Genomic DNA, 20,168 nt, shown 5'->3' with positions numbered 1-20,168 from the left:
AAGCGTTGGTTTCACGAACGCGCGTACCCGAATGCTAGCGGAGCTACCCTGGATCGTGATGGCGTACTTATCCATGCGCTGTTGGGTTGGTTCCGCGCCGAACGGCTTCACCTCTACATTTTCAACCCCAACGTGTTCTGCATCGATTGCTGACACCAACGCTGCAGTCACGAATGACGCCTCAGCACCCGAGTCCAGGAACACGCGAACCTTCGCGTTTCGAGTTCTTCCCTCAACTCGTGCCACTCCGGTCATCAGCCGCACACTTGGCGAGTGTAGACAGCACGACCCAACATTCTTCTCTGTAACTATCTCAGTCGGTTTCTCCCGGCTGTAACCTGCTCTATCCAACACATCATGTATTAGCAGGTGGTGTTTCCTCTGGCATTTCGTGCATCTCGAGCCTGACCGACATTCTCTGGCCATATGGCCATACTTAAGGCAGAGTCTCTCTCGCTGCAGAAAACCCTTTCTCCCTTCCTGTGGCAGCGACTTTAGCTGCTTCTCTGCATCTGCGACCGATATCGCCATGCACTGTGCCGACGCCGTGGGCCTTGGCACGGATCGTTCTACTGGCTTCCTGGCAGTATCACCCTGTCGTCCGTGCGCGACCTGGTAAGACGCGCCGTGCTCCTGTACCTGGCGCAGTGACATCCCGTAGCACTGCCGTTCGACCAGGTACGTCTTCATCTCAGGTCCGCATTGCTCCAAGATTACCTGCTTTGCCATTGCTTGCAGCACCGGGGACATTTTTCCTATATCGGCGCTATACTTGGTGTCCACCTCGCCATCTTCTGTCATAGCGAGTGTGGCCCACACCTCTACCTCTCGGCAAACACGGACAACGTATTGATGAAACGACTCATCTGACCGCTGCTTACCTGTCAGCAATGTCTTCCACGCTTTATCCGGAGTCTTTCCGAGCGAGGCAAGCAACTCTCGTTTTGCTTCCTCGTAATTATTGCATCCAATACATATCCTCTCCGCTTTGCTACCCGCTAGCGCGATGCGCAGTCGCAGCAGCCATTCGCTTTCTTCGAACTCGTTCTTGGAACAGATGTCCTCGAACAGGTCAAGATAACGCTCCAATGGCTGCGTTCCATCATATGAGGGGATTTTCATCACCGGTTGACGCCCACCGCTGTGACTGGGAGATTCCTCTGTACCTCCCATCGTGGCTTTACCCTCACCCTCCTGCGCATCGGCGATGCGCTCGTTAATCTCCTTTAGTGTTTTGGCAAACTCGGTGCGGAGCGCCTCCTCTCGCCGTCTGGCACTGCGCTCCTCACGCTCCGCGTACTGTTGGAGCCTCTGCTCCACATGTAACTTCAACAACTCGCCTTCTAATCCTAACCGCTCTCCATTGTCGATAAAGCTGGCTTCCAAATTGTTCCATAGTTCCTCTGCCATGCTCGCTCCTATCCTGGCGTGGTCGCCAAATGTTGTGAACCCTGCAAGATTCTCTAAATTGTCAGGATCGTACGACCACACGGCACGAGGACAACTCTTTTCCTTTACACAGTATATTTCACTTCATCTGATAATTAACAATGAACACTAATAACACCAGCTATTTATAGCATGCAAAAACAGCGTACATGCAAAACATAAGCAGATAAAACTGGACATAACAGCGTATACAGCAAAACGCACACAACGCATATAGCGTATGCCATGCAGCAACATCAGCGGTACGGCGGAGTCGAAATACAACATTTCAACGAATACAATGCCATAAGCGCGAAGGCCTTTCCCAATTGAGAACTGGTGGTTTACAACACTTATGTAATAGGTCGCCGAGTGGTATCAGGAGGCACACACAAGAAGACTGGTTAATATTATGTTCTTCGGCTCAATCTGCCTGAAGTTATGTATACAACTGCTCCGGCTCAATCTGCCTGGAGGGACACTGAAAGGAATACAACTGCTCCGGCTCAATCTGCCAGGAGGGACTCTGTTCTGTTCTCTCTAAACTAAAACTAAAAACTAAACTAAACTAAACAAAAACACAAAACTGATCTCTGGTAGAGCAGATAGGGCTTATATAGCATAGACAGCATATACATGGCAAGGGGAGAAATAGTAGTGCAAGGAGAAGACGTACAAGGAGATAACGTGAAAGGAATAGGTAGGAGGAAGAATGGACCTAAGTAGCGAGCAACAATTAGGTAACAGGAATGACATCTAAAACTGTGTAGCGAAAGGGATCTTACTTGTAGGGCTCGTTATTGGAGCGGGAAGGATGCCGGTAAATACGCTATTCAAAGAAGAGGAGCTGAATACAGCGAGGGAATCTTATACTTGATGATTAAGAGGGCCGGGGGATGCGCAATAGCGTATGGTGCATGAAGTAGGACTACAAAGTCTACAGTCTAGTAGTACAGGAATCAATGTAATGCATAGTACAGCATGAATGTGTGCAACATGTATACAGGTCATGCTGTACCGGTCTGCAGGCAGGGTTGTCTAGTAGTAGTAGTAGTCCTACTTCAAAGTATTAAAGTGGTTGCTGGGAGAAGCACTTAAGGAGTAACCGGTGGGACAAGAGGTGATTTACAGTGTCGCGTGCTAGCATGAATACATGTACGACGTCAATGTAGGTCACTAGTATCATACAACGTATGTAAGTAATAGTTAGTAGGGCCAGGGATACTACACTTATAACAATATTTCTTGGTCTGACGCAAATATCGTTATAAGGCTAGGTCAATATGTATTGTCTATTGATGACAGCGGTAGAGAGAGAAGGGCATGAATGACGTATATTTTGTAGACAGCATCCGCGATTCAGTCTATTTAAAATAATGCATTTGACGCATCAGCCAGCAAAATTCCCAAATTCTATGTAAGTGGCGACCTTTACGTTCTATCTACAAGAAGCAGTATTCAATGCTGGTTTCTGCAGAGGAGCCATGGCGGAAGCATTCAGCAATTCTCCTCCTACACGTCGTAGTCCCCTCACCGCCGGCGGCTCCGTGAAAGGCCTGTGCGTTGCGTGTCACAAACCTGCGGACCGGCTCAAAATACTGAATTGCCTGCATGCGATGTGCGTGCCATGTTTACGGGAGCACGTTGGCAAAGACGCAACAGTATCGTGCTTCCAATGTTTGCGCGTTGCTGGTACTGCTGATCCAGGAGTGCGACTGGAGGACTCCTTGGCAGAATGGCCAAGGCGGGGATGGCCTGATTCGACCGATGCCAAGACCAGTTCTGCAGATCCCGAGTTGCGTCCATTCTGTCAAAGTCCGGAGTGCGAAGGAGAATTTGAACCAGCTGTGTCGCTGTGTGCCGATTGTGGGTTGTATTTGTGCGAGGACCATGAAACGTTTCATTTGAAGAAGAAAAGCTCCCGTGGCCACCAGATAAGCCGTCTCAATGATGGCTTCACAGCACCACCACCAACACAAACACCGCCATCCAGAGAAGGCACTGGGACTAGGAGTGGCGTAGGACGTCAGTGTTCTTTTCACCCGAACCATGCCGTGAAGTCCTACTGTAGCCAGTGTAAACTGCTTGCATGCGAGAGATGTCTTGAGCAGCGCCATGCCCACTGTTCAGAAGGTTTCGAAGACATTGAAACAGCTGCTGAATCAAGACGGGCCGTTTGGGATAAACTGCTACGCGAGTGCGCTGGGAGAAAGCAACTGGATGATGATAGCAACTCCATTGCATCTCGCACAGCGCAGATCAATGACAAAGTGGAAGAACTATCTGCGCAGATATCAGCTGATTTCGAGAAGTTCATCAAGAAACTTCGGCAGAGACAAGATGATCTTCTGAACGAACTGGACACTTCACGCTGGAGTGCACTGAAAGACTTGGAGAGGCAGTCGGAGATGGTGAAGCAGAAGGTTTATCAACTTGAAAGCTGTGAGCATCTAGTGCGGTACCTTGACGATGCTAATCTCCTGACGGCAGTGAAGATCCTGGACGCACAGGTCGATGATGTTGTCGATTACTGTATGGATGCTAGTCTCTGTGATCTTCCACAAGTCGATTTTAGTGTGTCATACGATACGTTTGCGGATGACGAAAGCTGCCATGTCCCAAGTCTTGGGAAGTTCTTGATCGACGGATTTGTTGAAGCCAGCGCCGAAACGAAACGGATCAATACACAACCCACTTTTGACCAGTTTACTTTGGCTGCCGACGATTTCTCGTTATCGGATGATGGGCATGAAGTGTCTAATACCGGTGAAGGATGGGCCGCATTCTCCACTCTAGGTAGCTATTGTCATGGTGAGGTGATCTGTGTTTTCCGCGTCCGACCCGGGAGAGGAGATCTTGCCGTTGGAGTTAGGAGGGAATCGTGTCATGAACTTGAGTTTTGCTCACCAGAGAAGCCTTTCCTTGGCTGGTGTAATGACGGTGGTGATGGAAAGAGTGACTATTGCGTTGGAGATTCTGGCAAACTGGGTCAGCCGTGGCAAGATGATGATATCATTGTCTTTCATCTGGACTGTGATGTGCACAGCTTGAGAGCGCATCATGCCAGATCTGGCCAGGCAGACGCCATTCGCGTGCCAGCGGGAAGACTATGCTTTGCAGCTGAGCTGTACAGCGGTGCCAGCGTCGAAACTGTGAGTGTGAGTTGAAGATTTTGATTACGGTATGACTGTGGCGTGTGGAGTGTGCTGTATGTTGGACAGGTATGGCAGTAGGAGTCTGAGACTGCGACTGGTCGTCTCAGCCAATCTCAGGACTCCAACGAGTGCAGGGGCCAGTGATTGAACTCGAAGTGCACCCATTTCCATTAAATTATCACATTCAGTATGAACAAATCTCCTGCACAGTATAGTCAAGCATTCTGTATCAGGGAGTCATGTCTCCTTGGTCTCTTGTATTTACTGTTGTTTCTCCTTTTGTCGGCCTTGTCCTGCATTTCTCTTTTCGTGTTGCGTTTTTCTTCGTCTCTCTTGTCCTTTGTCTTCGTTCTTTCACTTGGCACTTAGATTGTTGGCAAAACATTAATTTTTCCTTCTACTGCTCTTCACTTAGGGCATGTTTGATTGGTGAATCCGGATTCAGATCAGAGTCACTGGAGCAGTCAGAACACCAGCTACCAATCAAACAGAATGGCGAATATTTTTGCCGCAAATATTGCAGAACTCATGATAGCTCATCGTGCCGCGAACTTCAAACTTTCCACAGAGAGCGTACGGATTTGCTGGGTATCGATCAACTGCATGCAGAAAACTGCCAAATATGGAAGGGGAAATTCCCAGTACACATTCCACGTGACTTCTCTAGGTGAAACCAAGAGTATAACGGTTATGTACTCTTGGTGAAACCAAGAGTACATGTACATGTTATGTACTCTTGGTGAAACCAAGAGTACATAACCCCCCCCCCCCCGGGGGTTATGTACTCTTGGTGGGGTTATGTACTCTTGGTGAAACGTAGAGCAGAACAGCATTTCTTTACGTTACGGGAACGCGAAGAAAGTTCGCGTGATTCTTTGCGTCGCGTTCCCAACACGTAGAGCAGAACCTCCCTAATGACGTAATGTGTATGTTCTCATGTGTCGTATTTTTTTTTTTTTTTTACTACGTTCACATAACCAGCTCGAAAAGAATAAGGAAAGACAATGGTACGGAGACTAGGACAAACGTGACAACTAATGAGCAGGCGCTGCACCGAGAGGCAGCAGTGATGGTGGGGCATTGATGACTCTGCCGACCTGAGGTCTCGGCGTCACGGCCAAAAACACGCACCAAAAACAATGAAAAAAGACGAAGATAGAGCTGTACAGGTAAGAAAGATGCAAAAACCCAAGGCTTAACACGAGCGATTGTGGGGGAGAAACTGTCTTAGCGTCATACTATTCATAGGGAATCGACTGCCCAGAGCCAGTTTGTGCTGCGAAGATGGCGGTAAACATTCGTTTTGAATGATTGCATTCTCTTGCTGTGGGGAGGCTGGGATAGGAGAGGGGCAGGGAGGGAGTTCCAATCGCTGATGCTGCAGTGTGGGAACAGTATAGTGCATAATGGCTTCTTGTAGAGTCCAGCGTCTGATGTCATAATAAGCAGATTCTTTTTTTTTTTTTTTTTTTTTTTTTAAGAATCCCATATTGACCGGGAAATGTTCCTGCACCAAAGGGCTGTGGATAGGCTTTTCCACATTATGTTTTGCATAATTTTTGCATCTTGGGGGTAAAAGTGAATCCTGTTGTAAAAATGCATCTTTCGTGATTTTTGCCAGATTTTCTTCAAAAACAACGACGTTTGTGTGATTTTTGTCAGATTTTCTTAAAAAATAACAAATTTGGCGTGATTTTTGCCAGATTTTCTTCAAAAACAACAATTTTTGCAAGTGTTAGCTAAACTTTAGCCTACAGGCATTTTCTTCTGCTGGCAAGACTTGACCTTGCCCCGCACCTGACGTAACCTGACTCTTGTCAGTCTCGAAATACATGTATGCCCGGCAGGCGGCAGTTAAGCGGGATTCACAGAAGCATTTTTGCGATGCGACACGCGATGCGACGCGATCTGCGATGGATGCGTGCGATGCGAACTCGCGAAATACCATTCACAGAAGAAGTCAGCGATGCGACAAAGTTTTGCTGATTTGGGTACGTCACCATGATATTCGCGCGGTTTGACACAACTTGTAAAAATTTATAGGCAACTCTTGCACCTTTGTACAACTTTGCTGTAGAAAAGGTCAAAATCGTACACCAAATCGCTTGTCGCATCGCATCGCATCGCAAAAGTTGAGCCAAGCTCAACTTCTGCGATGGCATGCGATGGCCCAGTTGCGGCAGTTGCGTGGGGTGCGACATGGCAGCGATTTGGGGTTTTCCCGGTTTCGCGTCTGTCGCATCGCGTGTCGCATCGCAAAAAAGCTTCTGTGAATCCCGCTTAAAGCGGGATTCACAGAAGCATTTTTGCGATGCGACACGCGATGCGACGCGATCTGCGATGGATGCGTGCGATGCGAACTCGCGAAATACCATTCACAGAAGAAGTCAGCGATGCGACAAAGTTTTGCTGATTTGGGTACGTCACCATGATATTCGCGCGGTTTGACACAACTTGTAAAAATTTATAGGCAACTCTTGCACCTTTGTACAACTTTGCTGTAGAAAAGGTCAAAATCGTACACCAAATCGCTTGTCGCATCGCATCGCATCGCAAAAGTTGAGCCAAGCTCAACTTCTGCGATGGCCCAGTTGCGGCAGTTGCGTGGGCCGCGACATGGCTGCGATTTGGGGTTTTCCCGGTTTCGCGCCTGTCGCATCGCGTGTCGCATCACAAAAAAGCTTCTGTGAATCCCGCTTTAGGCTTTTCCACATTATTCGAAAAAATATTGGAAAGATGTGGATGTAAAACTCGATTTTTTTGGGGAATGATGTTATTCTCAAAATGGATAGATTTGAAAAAAATCTAAAAAAATTCCAAAAATCACCCAATGTGCGAAAAATATTCACCCGTTGCCATGGCAACAAGATGGCTGCCAAATTCATTCGAAGCAGGGAGTCGTAAAATACCGGTATTTTATGACTCCCTGATTCGAAGCATGCCGGATTGTACATGTTGGCATCAGCTCAGGGAACCCTACAGTCAGAGTACAGGACATGTAGCTGTGCGTGCATCATCATGCACTGCCGCCTGCCTGCCCCAGTGCCGGGCATATTTCGAGACTGACAAGAGTCAGGTTACGTCAGGTGCGGGGCAAGGTCAAGTCTTGCCAGCAGAAGAAAAAGCAGGGAGTCGTAAAATACCATTATTTATTTTACGACTCCCTGAGAAAAAGCCTGTAGGCTAAAGGCTAAAGTTTAGCTAACACTTGCAACTTGAACTTGTTGTTTTTGAAGAAAATCTGGCAAAAATCACGCCAAATTTGTTATTTTTGAAGAAAATCTGGCAAAAACCACGCAAACGTTGTTGTTTTTGAAGAAAATCTGGCAAAAATCACGAAAGATGCATTTTTACAACGGGGATTCATTTTTACCCCCAAGATGCAAAAATTATGCAAAACATAATGTGGAAAAGCCTAGCGCGCGGCAGTGCATGATGATGTGCATGCATGCATAAGCACGGGTACATGTCCTGTAGGGTTCCCTGATGCCAACATGTACATGACTGGACATCATGGTACATGCTTCGAATCAGGGAGTCGTAAAATACCGGTATTTTACGACTCCCTGCTTCGAATGAATTTGGCAGCCATCTTGTTGCCATGGCAACGGGTGAATAATTGTCGCACATTGGGTGATTTTTTGAATTTTTTTAGATTTTTTTAAATCTATCCATTTTTGAGAATAACATCATTCCCCCAAAAAATCGAGTTTTACATCCGCATCTTTCCAATATTTTTTCGAATAATGTGGAAAAGCCTAGCTGTGGATCGAACGTGCATCCCTGGGTCAAGCGGAATCATGTCATATCAGAACAGTTTCCGCTGCACCACGGGCGTCTGTAAGTAGAATTGAAGATACATGCCACACATGGTTCTGGAAGCATGATCACGATGTCTTGTTTTACCCCGAGTTTATTCACGCTACGGTCTGTTTTCTCTCTCTTATTTGGCTGCAGACAGATGGAATAGTGCTCCATCTGATATCCGCACTGCTGCATCGCCATCCCTATTTCGCCATGCATTACTTTCATTCTTAGGGTACCCCGTAAGAAGACCTTGAGTCTGTGGGGATTGCCCTATCAAAATATGAATAAATAATAATAATAATAATAATAATAATAATAATAATAATAATAATAATAATAATAATAGAAAATGGCTGAAAAGCGCTCGAAATATTATGATTTGAAGCGGGAGATTTCGAGGATTTGGTCCCTCAACCAGGTTGACGTGGTCCCTGTGGTTGTCGGTGCCCTGGGAGGCTTGGTGGGGGAGACTCCTCAATGCCTTCGGACTGTGCAGGGAGGAGACCTGGCTATTGTGCAACAGGAGGCTATACAAGGTTCGATTAAAATACTGAGAACTATCCTTAACATGTAGATGCACCTCTGCTGCGTTTGCATGTTCAATAGCTAAGAGACTTGAATAACGACTGATAAAGACTGATATTTCCTTTGTTACTACTCCCTTCATTGGTTGATGTATTTTGCCTGTCGCTGCAAATTCTTTATTATTGTTTTGATGTTGGAGTTCGGATTGAGTTTCTTTCCTTTCTTCCTCTTCCTTCAACTAGTTCTTGTCCCTTTGGTTTTTAGGTTTTATTTATTTATTTATTTTGTTTTTGTTTTTTCACTTTCTTTTTGCTGTCCCACCCATGGAAATATTTCCCGGTGGGTTTGGCTTATCGCCTTCGAAAGAAGTGAATAAAGGAGAAATAATAATAATGTCAGAGGTGGCTGATGGCACCTCTGTAAGCAATGCAAAATAAATATAAAATGGTTGCCATTTGTGCAGTGCCAACGCTGTACTGCCACTCCTATTGCTGAAGCACCTTTTTGTGATAGCAACCTCGAAGTGGTGAAGCACAATAACACTTTTACTGTTGCCGGTCTACAAAGTGTGTTGTAGCGTACATTGTACAGGTGAGTATGGTGTGATGTGTGACGTCCATAATTATGGTGTGTGGTGCATGCAAGATAAGAGTACGCGTTGTCAAAGAGTGCGAGAATCTGCTTCCGCTTTTTGCGAGTGATCGTCAAGACTACGCATATGCACGATACTCACTTACTAAGGCTATGATCGTTTGGTCGGATCCAGATCCAGATCCAAATCTCAGGCTGCGTTTACACGACAACGCTGGGGGCGAAAACGCAACGAAATCCTTTCGGATCCATGGTTCATTTACACGGTACGCGGAACAAAACGTAAAAGTTGTACACCAAAACGGAAGAAAACCAAAACGCTGGCCAAGGTGGAAGAATTTGAAAACGGAAATGTTCTGCCGGATAAATTAAAGGTGTGTAAACAGTCGAAACGGTGTGCTGGCCTCGTTTTCCGTCACGTTTGTTTCGTTTTCGGCCGTTTACACGGATCCGACAATCCAAAAAATTGTTTTTACAATTTTCGTCATGTGACGTGTGTTGTCGTGTGCCTGTTTTCAACCATTACCTGAATTTGATTTGTGCTTCCACGGCAACACTTGGCACATGACGAACTTCGGCGGATCCTTTGCTCTCGTGTAGACGCTTGAAAACGGTACAAACGGAGACCACCTCGGATCGGCTTTGATCGTGTAAACGTACGAAAACGAAAAAAGAAATGCGGGACTGAAAACGGAAAACTGGCCGTGCGTTGTCGTGTAAACGCAGCCTCAGATCCGTCGGATCCTTCAGAATCAACCGAACACTTTTTTGCGGACCTTGGCTGTTGCCATGTTGACGAAGTAAAAAATGGCGCTGACAGGTCACCCAAAAAAGGCACAAGTCGTACTGATCGCCCGCGTCGTACGAAAAGTCAACAAAAGTCCACTAGACGTACGACAATGAGTATAAAAATGATTTTTACCCACCATATACGCACAAAGGTCACATTTGGATCCGATGGATCCAGTCAACCCTGCTCCCGGGGCAGGGTTGCTCGGATCCAAATCCGAAGGATCTGGATCCGGATTCGACCAATCGATCATTGCAGATCCAGTGGATCCGATGGATCTGGATCTGGATCCGACCAAACGATCACGGCCTAAGTGACTTAGTGAGTATCGTGCATATGCGTACCTGTGTTGTGCGCGTTCTGTCGATTTGGAAAATCGATCGATTTTCTTGCGCGATCTGTCGATCGACAGATCGCGCAAGGATCGATCGATCGGAAAGCGGTGGCGAAACCATTCAAAACAAATCGATCGATTTGGAGCAGCTCCGAAACGTCGTACAGTGTATGTTGTAGGACTTTGGTGAACAGCTTTTCAAATGAAAGAAACCAGTTACGGTACCTTTTCTGAGTGCAATCTTCTTCCCCAAATAATTCAAAAATCAGTTCCTTCCGAAAATTCCATCGTGCTGGACCTCGAAGCTGAACGTCATAAGCAAATAGTCAAGCCGTGTGTCGTCTGGATATGCAGTTGTTTGTCATAGCCAACATTCTTCTGGTCCGTTCGTCCTGCCATTTTCCTGACGATCGCAATGAATACGAGCAGCTCTCATGCTCAGGTTAGTGTTTATTGATCTGTCTCTGCACCCACTGCAAGGTATAATTTTTGTGATGCAGCCACTAGCCCATTGTGGAAGTAAGGGAATCACCCAGGTTCTTCGGATTCTCGTCCTGTCCGAAAAATCTCCACGTTTCAACTTCTCATCTTCCCCTCAGGCATGAGCTTGCATATTCATATTTTGTGTTTGCTTTGACAGTGCATTTCATAGGTATCGTTCAGACTTTTAGGGCCCTGTAAAATTGGTGTTTTCCTTCCCGACAGTGATAATAATCGCAATCTATAAAATACATGCGCAGTCATTCTATAGTGTGATAAAACACAAGTGTAACTGTAAGAAAAGAGAAAGAGAGAGGGTGAATAAAACAAACATATGTGCAAAATACAGTTACGGTGCTAAGGAAAGAATGTGGATGCCGTGACATGTTCTTTCTGAATGCATCGGTCTGGCTTACGCTTGTGAATGTAAACAGCATCTATGACTTTTAACTGATTGAAATTCTTTGCAAAACAAACAATACTACAATTGTAAACCGAGAATCATTATACGCCAAACGACACGGGTCACTGAACAATAAATGCTTAAACCCTGCCGTGTTCTTCTTCTCATCGCCAACCTCCCCTTCATCTTCATCCTACAGCGTAAAATGAGTGAGGTGTGGTTTGAGATATGGTTGTTTTTTTAGTTGCCGTGAGAGGGAGAGACAGAGAGAGAGAGACAGAGAGAGAGAGAGACAAAGACAAAGACAGACACACAGACAGAGACAGAGAGAGAGAGAGAGGGAGAGAGTGAGGCTCTGTCGTTCTGGAGATGTGTTGGCGGTTTTCTCTTTCACCTCTCTTTTCTCTTTGTAGTTTTTCACTAATTCGTCATTCAACCCAGAGCTGTGTTTGTTGGCTGGTCGACCACAGGATTTTGTGTGGGGTTGTTCTGGAGTGTCGGACTTTTGTTGTAGTGTGACTGTTACAGTCCTGAAACACATGCAGTAGACACACTACTATAAAATACACTAAAAATGTACAACATGCGCACATTTCCTGGATTGATCAGTGTGGATCGATGGCAATACAGTTGTAGTCTGTAAGCAAACAGCGCCATTTTGACTAGGGTGAAATGGTTAGATAGGTTAACCGGTTATGTAACCGTTAAGAATACACGAACAGTTAACCATATGCATATGGGTTATTATTTTTTAATTTATTATCGGTTATTTTCTTTCAATGTCCGCTGTACATAATATACGTGACAGCATGTGCGTACCCTGTCAGTACTGTGCACAATGGATGCACGGCGTGTATCTCCCTCATCTCTGGGGTTGCTCCCCATATTAGTGATGCTTGCGTATGCTCATGATGAGGTTGAGTTGATTAAATGACAAGGTGATGGTGCAATCCGAAGCCCAATGGAGCATACAAAATATTAAAATATGTTGAACCTTTCGTTCAGAAAGTAGTGGACATTCACGCAACTGCATTGTAAATATAAAGGGGGTTTGTCAACTGGCAACCGCTCTATTTAGTTGTTATTCAATCTTTGTTGAACCTGCTCTGGAAAACTGAGCAAAATATAATATGCATCCACTATACATATTGTAAACAGTTTCGTCTGAGACAAAATGCGATAATACTCATAATACTCATAAAGTATACTTGTGAAGACAAAAACTTTCAAGACGTTTGTAATGAGCCTGAAATGTGTCCTTTTATGAGTATTATACATATTGTAGTGATTGTTTTGGCAGTGCGTGACGTCATGGTACCATGGATACATGGATTTACAGTCATGTACAGCAATGGTACATGAATACAGGCTACATGTACAGTTTATCTCTTATAGGTTGTAGCAAGAGTAGATAAACAAGAGTGTGCAACTCTGGATCTCTTCTGCACAATCTGCACATACCCCTGCCTGTGGCAGCATTTTTTGTAGACGTCACCTTTTTTCAGAAAAACGCGCATTTTGACGCAGAACAGTGTGAGAGCACGTACTGGGCACCGACCTTGTAATGTAAAGCCCGGCCAAGTGCACGATACAAACTTTCCAAAAGACCCGCAGCGCATGCGTCATAGAAAAGATTACGTCAACAAAAAATTCCGCCACGGGCCAACCCATCCCGGAGTTGCACACTCTTGTTTATCTACTCTTGGTTCTAGCCTATAACCTTTTGGTTAACCGCAGCCCTAACTTTGACATATATGGTTTATATTATGTGCCCAACTCGCTATAACATGGACCTCTCTAAAGCATAACACTTGCCGTACCCCAGAGAATATATAGTGAGGTCTCGCCTGTAAGATGAAGTGTGATACCTAGTTATTGCATACATGTACATGTAGGTGTGAACATCATTATAATTGAATTCACGAATCAATTTCATTTCTTGGAGCTGACTGCTTTAATGTCCTCCTCGAATCCCTTCGCACTTTTCCAGTTCATTTCAAATGAAGTTGCAGGAACTCAATGAATACCTTGGGCACCATCTAAGGCTGCGTATACACGACAACGCTGGGGGTGAAAGCGCAACTAAATCCTTTCGGATGCATGGTTCATTTACACGGTACGCGGAGCAAAACGTAATAGTTGTACACCAAAGCGGAAGAGAACCAAAACGCTGGCCAAGGTGGAAGAATTTGAAAACGGAAATGTTCTGCCGGATAAATTTGGGTGTGTAAACAGTCGAAACGGTCTGCTGGCCTCGTTTCCGTCACGTTTGTTCCGTTTCCGGCCGTTCACACGGATCCGACAATAAAACTCTTTTTTTTACAATTTTCGTCATGTGACGAGTGCTGGTGTGTGGCCTGTTTTCGATTATTCCTTGAGTGTGATTGGTGCTTCCACGACAACACTCGGCACATGACGAACTTTTGCGGATCCTTTGCTCCCGTGTAGACGCGAGAAAACGATACAAACCGAGACCACCTCGGATCAGCTTTGATCGTGTAAACGCACGAAAATGAAAAAAGAAATGCGGGACTGAAAACGGAAAATGGCCGTGCGTTGTCGTGTAAACGCAGCCTCAGAAGACATTAGGCCCAGTTGGGAATGTTCCTGTAAAATAAGAACATTACACTGTAATAGGAAGTGCAGGTGCCTTGAATGTACAGTCCTGCTCAATGAAATCCAGTCGTGTCACTCAAGTTTGCGCCTTGCACCATTTCGCAGCCCAGTGTTCGCAGGTCTAGGGCTGCGCAACGCCCGGTACTTGAGTGACGCGACTTGATTTCAGGATTTCATTGGGCAGCACTGTACGAAGGCAATTCTCCCATACAAACAGCATGGTGCTGCTGACAAGATGAGATTCACTAAAGTGGACTTTCTTTAGAGGATGGCTCAGCTTTTGTATACTTCTGTAGCGTCGTTCCCATGCCATGAATTTAATGATGAAATTCGTTCGCGAAACCAAGAGGCTTACATCACCTTACTATTATTGTACCTTCACTTTCTTTTACCTTTTTTCATGCAGGATTCTGAAAGCTAGAGGAATCCCACTAGCCCCAAGCACTGAGCTCACGGCTTCCAGCCACGAATCAGGCATGGTGTATCACGACATCTATATGTTCTGCATCCATTTGATTACTAGTACCGTAAAGTACCGCCAGAGCGCCCCACTATCTCGTCCTTTCGTGGTCGTATTGTGTAGGTGGTCTCCCGTCTGTAGGTCATACGACACGAACTTCGTACACATATTGCACGTTGTGCAGACAATCCGTACCTTCGAGCGGACACGAGCTCCACACAAAAAACTTCCTCTGACGTTAGTACACCATACACACTTCGTTGCATTCTGCCGTACGATTTTCCTTTCCCTGGACCCTGGCTGTAAAATCAAGGTGGGGCGCTCTCGCGAGACGGGGCGCTCTGGCGGTACTTTACGGTATACCATTCACACATAACATGATCTCGCTGTGCCCATGGTGCACTGTAGACTCAACATCCCGCTTTAAAGTAAGCTTCACAATCACACGTTAATGCTCCTAACATGTTATCTCGCACTTGATGGCATTACTCTATTTCTGCCTTTAGTATTAGACTCTACACTATCGCTCATCGCGTATTTGACTCTACTCTTTTTCACTGCTATTATTATGCTACGTTGATGCTCAATGTTAATATTGTGTGAGTCAAGTGTGCGCCCTGTGCCAGTTGACAGCCCAGTGTTCACAGCTGCACAACGTTCCGCACGGCATTCACTCGCTTCATTGGACTTCATTGAGCACCACTGTAGTATTCTGTGTTGGTTGATCAGCCCTTCTAGTGACGACTCCTGTCTGTCACTCTGTCTTGAAAGGGACTTTTCGGCTTTGTACTGCATGACCATTGTGTGTGGACTCACGAGTTACTTGGAGTACAATTCACTATAAACTTCACTATAGTAAAGCCTGCCCTGACAAGACGCCCTTGGTGCAGCGGAAACTGTCCTGATGTGACAGGACCCCGCTTGATCCAGGAATGCACTTTCGATCCACAGCACTTTGGTGCATGAAATTTTGTCCGGTAAAGACAGGATTCCGCTTGGTACAGGGTCCGGCAAACACGGGTTTTACTGCAATCCAATTTCCCAATGCATACGTTTCATTGCATATGCTTCAATTGTATTTTGTGTGTACTTTGGGGGGGGGGGGCTGGGAAAGTCTACGTTTTGTGAAGCCGCTGCGACCGGCGACAATTATGTACATGACATCAAGAGTAGTACTCTTGATGACATTGAGGAGATTATTTGAAAAATAATCCCCGCGGCGCGGACATATCCTGTTAGGCATATGCGGGCAGAAAAATTGGCAGAATTCAGTACTTTTTCTGGTAAGTTTCATGCATGTTTGGTATGTGGATAAAGAAATGGAGCAGAATTCGAGGAATTGCCCGCCATAAGGTTTGTATGGTTCTGCCAATTTTACAGCTTTTCGAGCAGAATCTCCCACCTTTTCGACCATTATCCGCACACCCCTATATCCTGTTTAGACGACACTTTCGGGTGATCAGCATGAACCGATGTGAACGGAACACTGAACATGGATATTACCAAGAGGGGTTATGTACTCTTGATATTACGGTGAAGCCTAACAATTTGTGGCATTTAACATACAGAAAATGATGCTGATTTTCATACATGTATTATAACATTATGGGAATATCGCAGTGAATCTTCAAAGCACTAGGTGGTCTGCACTCTACAATGTGACCTGTGCGATTATATCGGTAAATAATGTCTGCCTGTTCCGAGCCACCAATCGCACCAAAGAACAAGGAGCAGCAAAATAGAAAACAGACTACATGTACATGTATGTCCAGTATTATACCCACATCATGGTAAATAGCCGTACCCGGAACATTGAGATAATTATAACGTTACCGTAAAAGCCCGTGTATAGGTCCCGGGTGTATATAATAGCAGGCTCGATTTCCTGGGCGTATGCAAGGGCACGTGCGTTATTTTGGAATCGGGTGTATACTTTAATAGAATTAAAATATTGAAACTCTTCTCTTACTCAATGGCTGGATCCATTTCATCTTGTAGCTAAGCATGCACATTATAATACATGCACAGTATCCCTACTTCAATGAACCAGAAACAGTGTTCTCGTTCGGAAGAGCGATCCTATAAACCACATCCATCCATCAACATAACAGTAAGTACAGTCACCTTCGCTAATAACGACTGCGGATATAACGACAATTCGCGAATAACGACAGAATTTCCAAGCCCAGAGCAAAGTCCCATCCCAGTGTAATACTTCAGTACATATACTGAGACTTCGGGTATAACGACACTTCACGAATAAGGACACCTTTTTGATGCCCTGCCGAGTGTCGTTATAAGCGAAGTTGACTGTATTGAGTGTCGGTTCCTGTACTGGTCCATGCACCGAGCAGAATAATAAGTGATCCAGTGTTCATTATATAAGTCCTTTGTTTGTTGAGGGAATGGAAAGGGGCCAGTCCGACGAAAAAAAATCAGGGCTGCAACGGGTAGGGGTTTGGTCGGGTAGCGGGCTCGGGTATTTTTGTCAAATCGACGGAATAGCGCGAGCTCCAGTGTGGGGAGCAAACCCTTTCGTAATAATTATCGCCAAAGTCGCAACCATTATTTCTAGGGCTCAAACGGTTAGTCCGATTAACTGGTTGCAGACCGGTTACGAAGAATTAACGGTTAACCGATAAAGATAACGGTTACGCAGTAACTTTTCAGTCAATTTTTCATGTATCAGGTCGTTGCAAAGTATGCACTTTCGCAGCCTGTCGCACGCGTACGCAATTTCTGGGCTGTCAACTCGGTCATATCTGGTCTCTTCGTGTGAGAGTATGTATGAATGAGCATGCAAGAGAATGTACATGTGTGCGTTGTACTGAATAGGGTACATTTTTTGAATGAGTATAGTCAAATAAACGGTTAAAAAAGAGTCCGCAGGATTGCCATGGCTTATAGGTTATAACCGTTAAACCGACCGTTAGCTTAGCAGTTAACCGTTCGGGGTAAAACCGTGACCGTTTGAGCCCTAATTATTTCGTACTACTATTATAGGTATTCAATAGAAACAGTTGCAAAATCCTTTAGATGAGCATGTCACAACAAAGCGTTCTGACATGATGCGCATCCTCAAAAATAGTCATGATCGGCTCCTCATCAAATGTCAAAATAAGCAATGATGAATGGCTGAAAGACGACATTCACGAGCTAGGTAACGTGTCACAGAGCTCAGAAATGTATAAATTCAGGGGTATAGTACCAATCAATCTGCCAGAGCTGCGGTAGAAAGATGTGGGATAGGCCAAAAATTGACCAAAAGAGTCTATCCAATTCCAGCATACCTGCCTGCACATCATCACATCAAGAGCCATTTGGCTCGTAGGTGACCTCTTTTTGGCCTCCTTGATGATTACTGATCCTCTTCTTCAATCTTCTTCACTTCCTCTTTGACTTTTCCGTCACTTCCCTCAAGTTCCCAGCTCTTCCTGGTTGTATGTCAATGGTGTTGTGAGGTGCAGCGCAGAAACGCGATGCTATCTGGTTTCAATGTTCAGCCGGATTCTACATTTATTCTCCAAGAGCGTGTTCAATCATGAGCATTATAGGTGAAGCCAAGTCGGAAACCCAGCCTTCCCTGGTGGCCCACTCTCCAAGGATAGGGCAATAAACGTACTATCAGATGTATGATGCATATGCAGGGCGCAGTCATGTTGACTCCATCATACGTGACGATGATGCCACGCGGTTCAGTGCAGCACGGCCACGTCCGTACATTGCCTAGGGCTCAGGCCCGGCGTAGCGTTTCATATGTCTGCTACTGAAATGATCTTGGAAAACATGATCACAGGTTTAAGAGAATCACGTAGCCACCACAGGTCTTCGTATAAATAGGCCGTTGGACATTGACAACTGTGCAAAGCTTCAATAGCGGCCCGGGTGATGAATTCTGCCCATACTAATACAGGCCTGTTGATTTCCCATTTGCAAATGAATTTCTCAGACGTGAATGGACGTCTTCTCACCACACATAGTGAAATACCAAGGCAAATATCACGCTTGGCCTGGTCGCTGATTACGATGGGATGTGGACTGGTACAGCTGACAGCATGCTGATTCGATCACAAATTGCAGAAATTACTCATTATTTTACAAACGAAATCCAGTCATCTATATCTCCCACTCAATGTCTGACGCCGAAAAAAGAGAGAGAGAGACTGAGAGTACGTAGAACTAGTGTTGACATCACTTTAGTACTTACTCAAGTCACATCAAAATCCTTATCAGCGGGCTCCAGGCTGTGGAACGCCTCCAGTGGGTCTGAATGTTCGACAACGTCAACCATTACTTCTTCAAAGAATCGTCATCTACTGTTTACTGAGTGGTGTGCGGCCAGTCGCCAAGTACTCGTACCAGTGCGAGTACTGATTACGATGATGCCGTTCACAAGGAAGTAGTAAAATACCTACTCCGCGCCCAGCTCACAATCGATCGATTTGGTTTCTTTTTTTTGTTGCGCGATCGATCGATTTTGCGCGATCGATCGATCGTTGCGCGATCTGTCGATCGACAGATCGCGCAGCAAAATCGATCGATGTGGCAGATCCATAGATGGCGCACAACACCTGTAGTGCTAGTTTGGTCTGCATCTGGGAGTGAGAGTGATTCGTCCGTGGTCTGGTTGTCTTGGTCATGTGTTCTGTACGTATTGGTCCCTGATTGGTCTTCACGATTCGTCCGCGCATTTATTGCTGCTTGTTCTTTGTTGTTCCTTCGTGTCTTTTCCCCTCATCTTTTTGTTGAGACTTGTATTTCGCCTTTCTCCTCCTGCGCCCTTGCCGTTTGTTGATTGTTGGAAGTCAGAAATACTATCAAGTCGTTTGCATTGTCGTGTGGTGAGGGGCCAGGAGGAGAAGGCAATGACACACTATTTTGTGTTTCGTTGGTGCTCGTGTGCACGGATGTGGTAACGGGGGCGTCCATAACGACCCACTACATAGTCATTGGTGATCCCATCGTGATTCAACCAACGTGATTCAAACCGGAGAGATTTAAACCGGAGAAATTTAAACCGGGGAGATTTAAACCGATGTGTGGCAGCCCGTTATGACCCAGCTCAATGGTGAAAACTGCGGTGACGATGGGAAGGTGTGCTGCATTTGTCGATAATGGTCTCCCCATGGCTTTCCCAATGTCGCGTCACTTCTCTTGGCTTGTCTGTAGTGCTCCTCAGTCCTCTTGCGTTTTGTCCTTTCTGTTTCCCCGACGTATTCTTCTTGACAGATGGTACATGTCATAGAGTACACCACATCTTGGGACATACAAGCATCACGCTTCAGACCACCATCGCATGCACGGCATTCAGCTGGCCGACCCTGCCCCCTCTTCTCCCTCTGCTGCTGTACCGCCCTGGGGCATTGTGGCTTGCTGAATGACGACGAGACCAACATATCCTTTAGTGAGCGACCGGACGTAAAGACCACACGCACATCTCTATCAAACGACCTGACCACTTGACGAACCGTCCTTGCAAGCTGGTCATTTACGTACGGTACCTTGACAAGTGACGTTTACTGTCGTTTCCCCTTCCGGTGTGGTGTCTGCTGGTGGGGCTGCTCTCGGATGCGTGCGGT

At 45.7% G+C, this 20,168-nt stretch overlaps 1 long non-coding RNA gene across 1 annotated transcript; it reads left to right on the top strand.

The window, feature by feature from the left end:
• Positions 1–10,813: 10,813 nt before the first annotated feature.
• Positions 10,814–15,378, top strand: LOC135817219 (uncharacterized). Its single transcript, XR_010553520.1, has 2 exons — positions 10,814–11,072; positions 14,536–15,378. It is a non-coding gene; the product is annotated as an uncharacterized LOC135817219 (long non-coding RNA).
• Positions 15,379–20,168: the final 4,790 nt, after the last annotated feature.

Source organism: Sycon ciliatum, chromosome 5, assembly GCF_964019385.1.
Source record: "Sycon ciliatum chromosome 5, ocSycCili1.1, whole genome shotgun sequence".
NCBI classification, from domain to species: Eukaryota; Metazoa; Porifera; class Calcarea; order Leucosolenida; family Sycettidae; genus Sycon; species Sycon ciliatum.
Note: the sequence above shows the minus strand (reverse complement) of the source record. Positions and strands in the feature narration are given on the sequence as shown.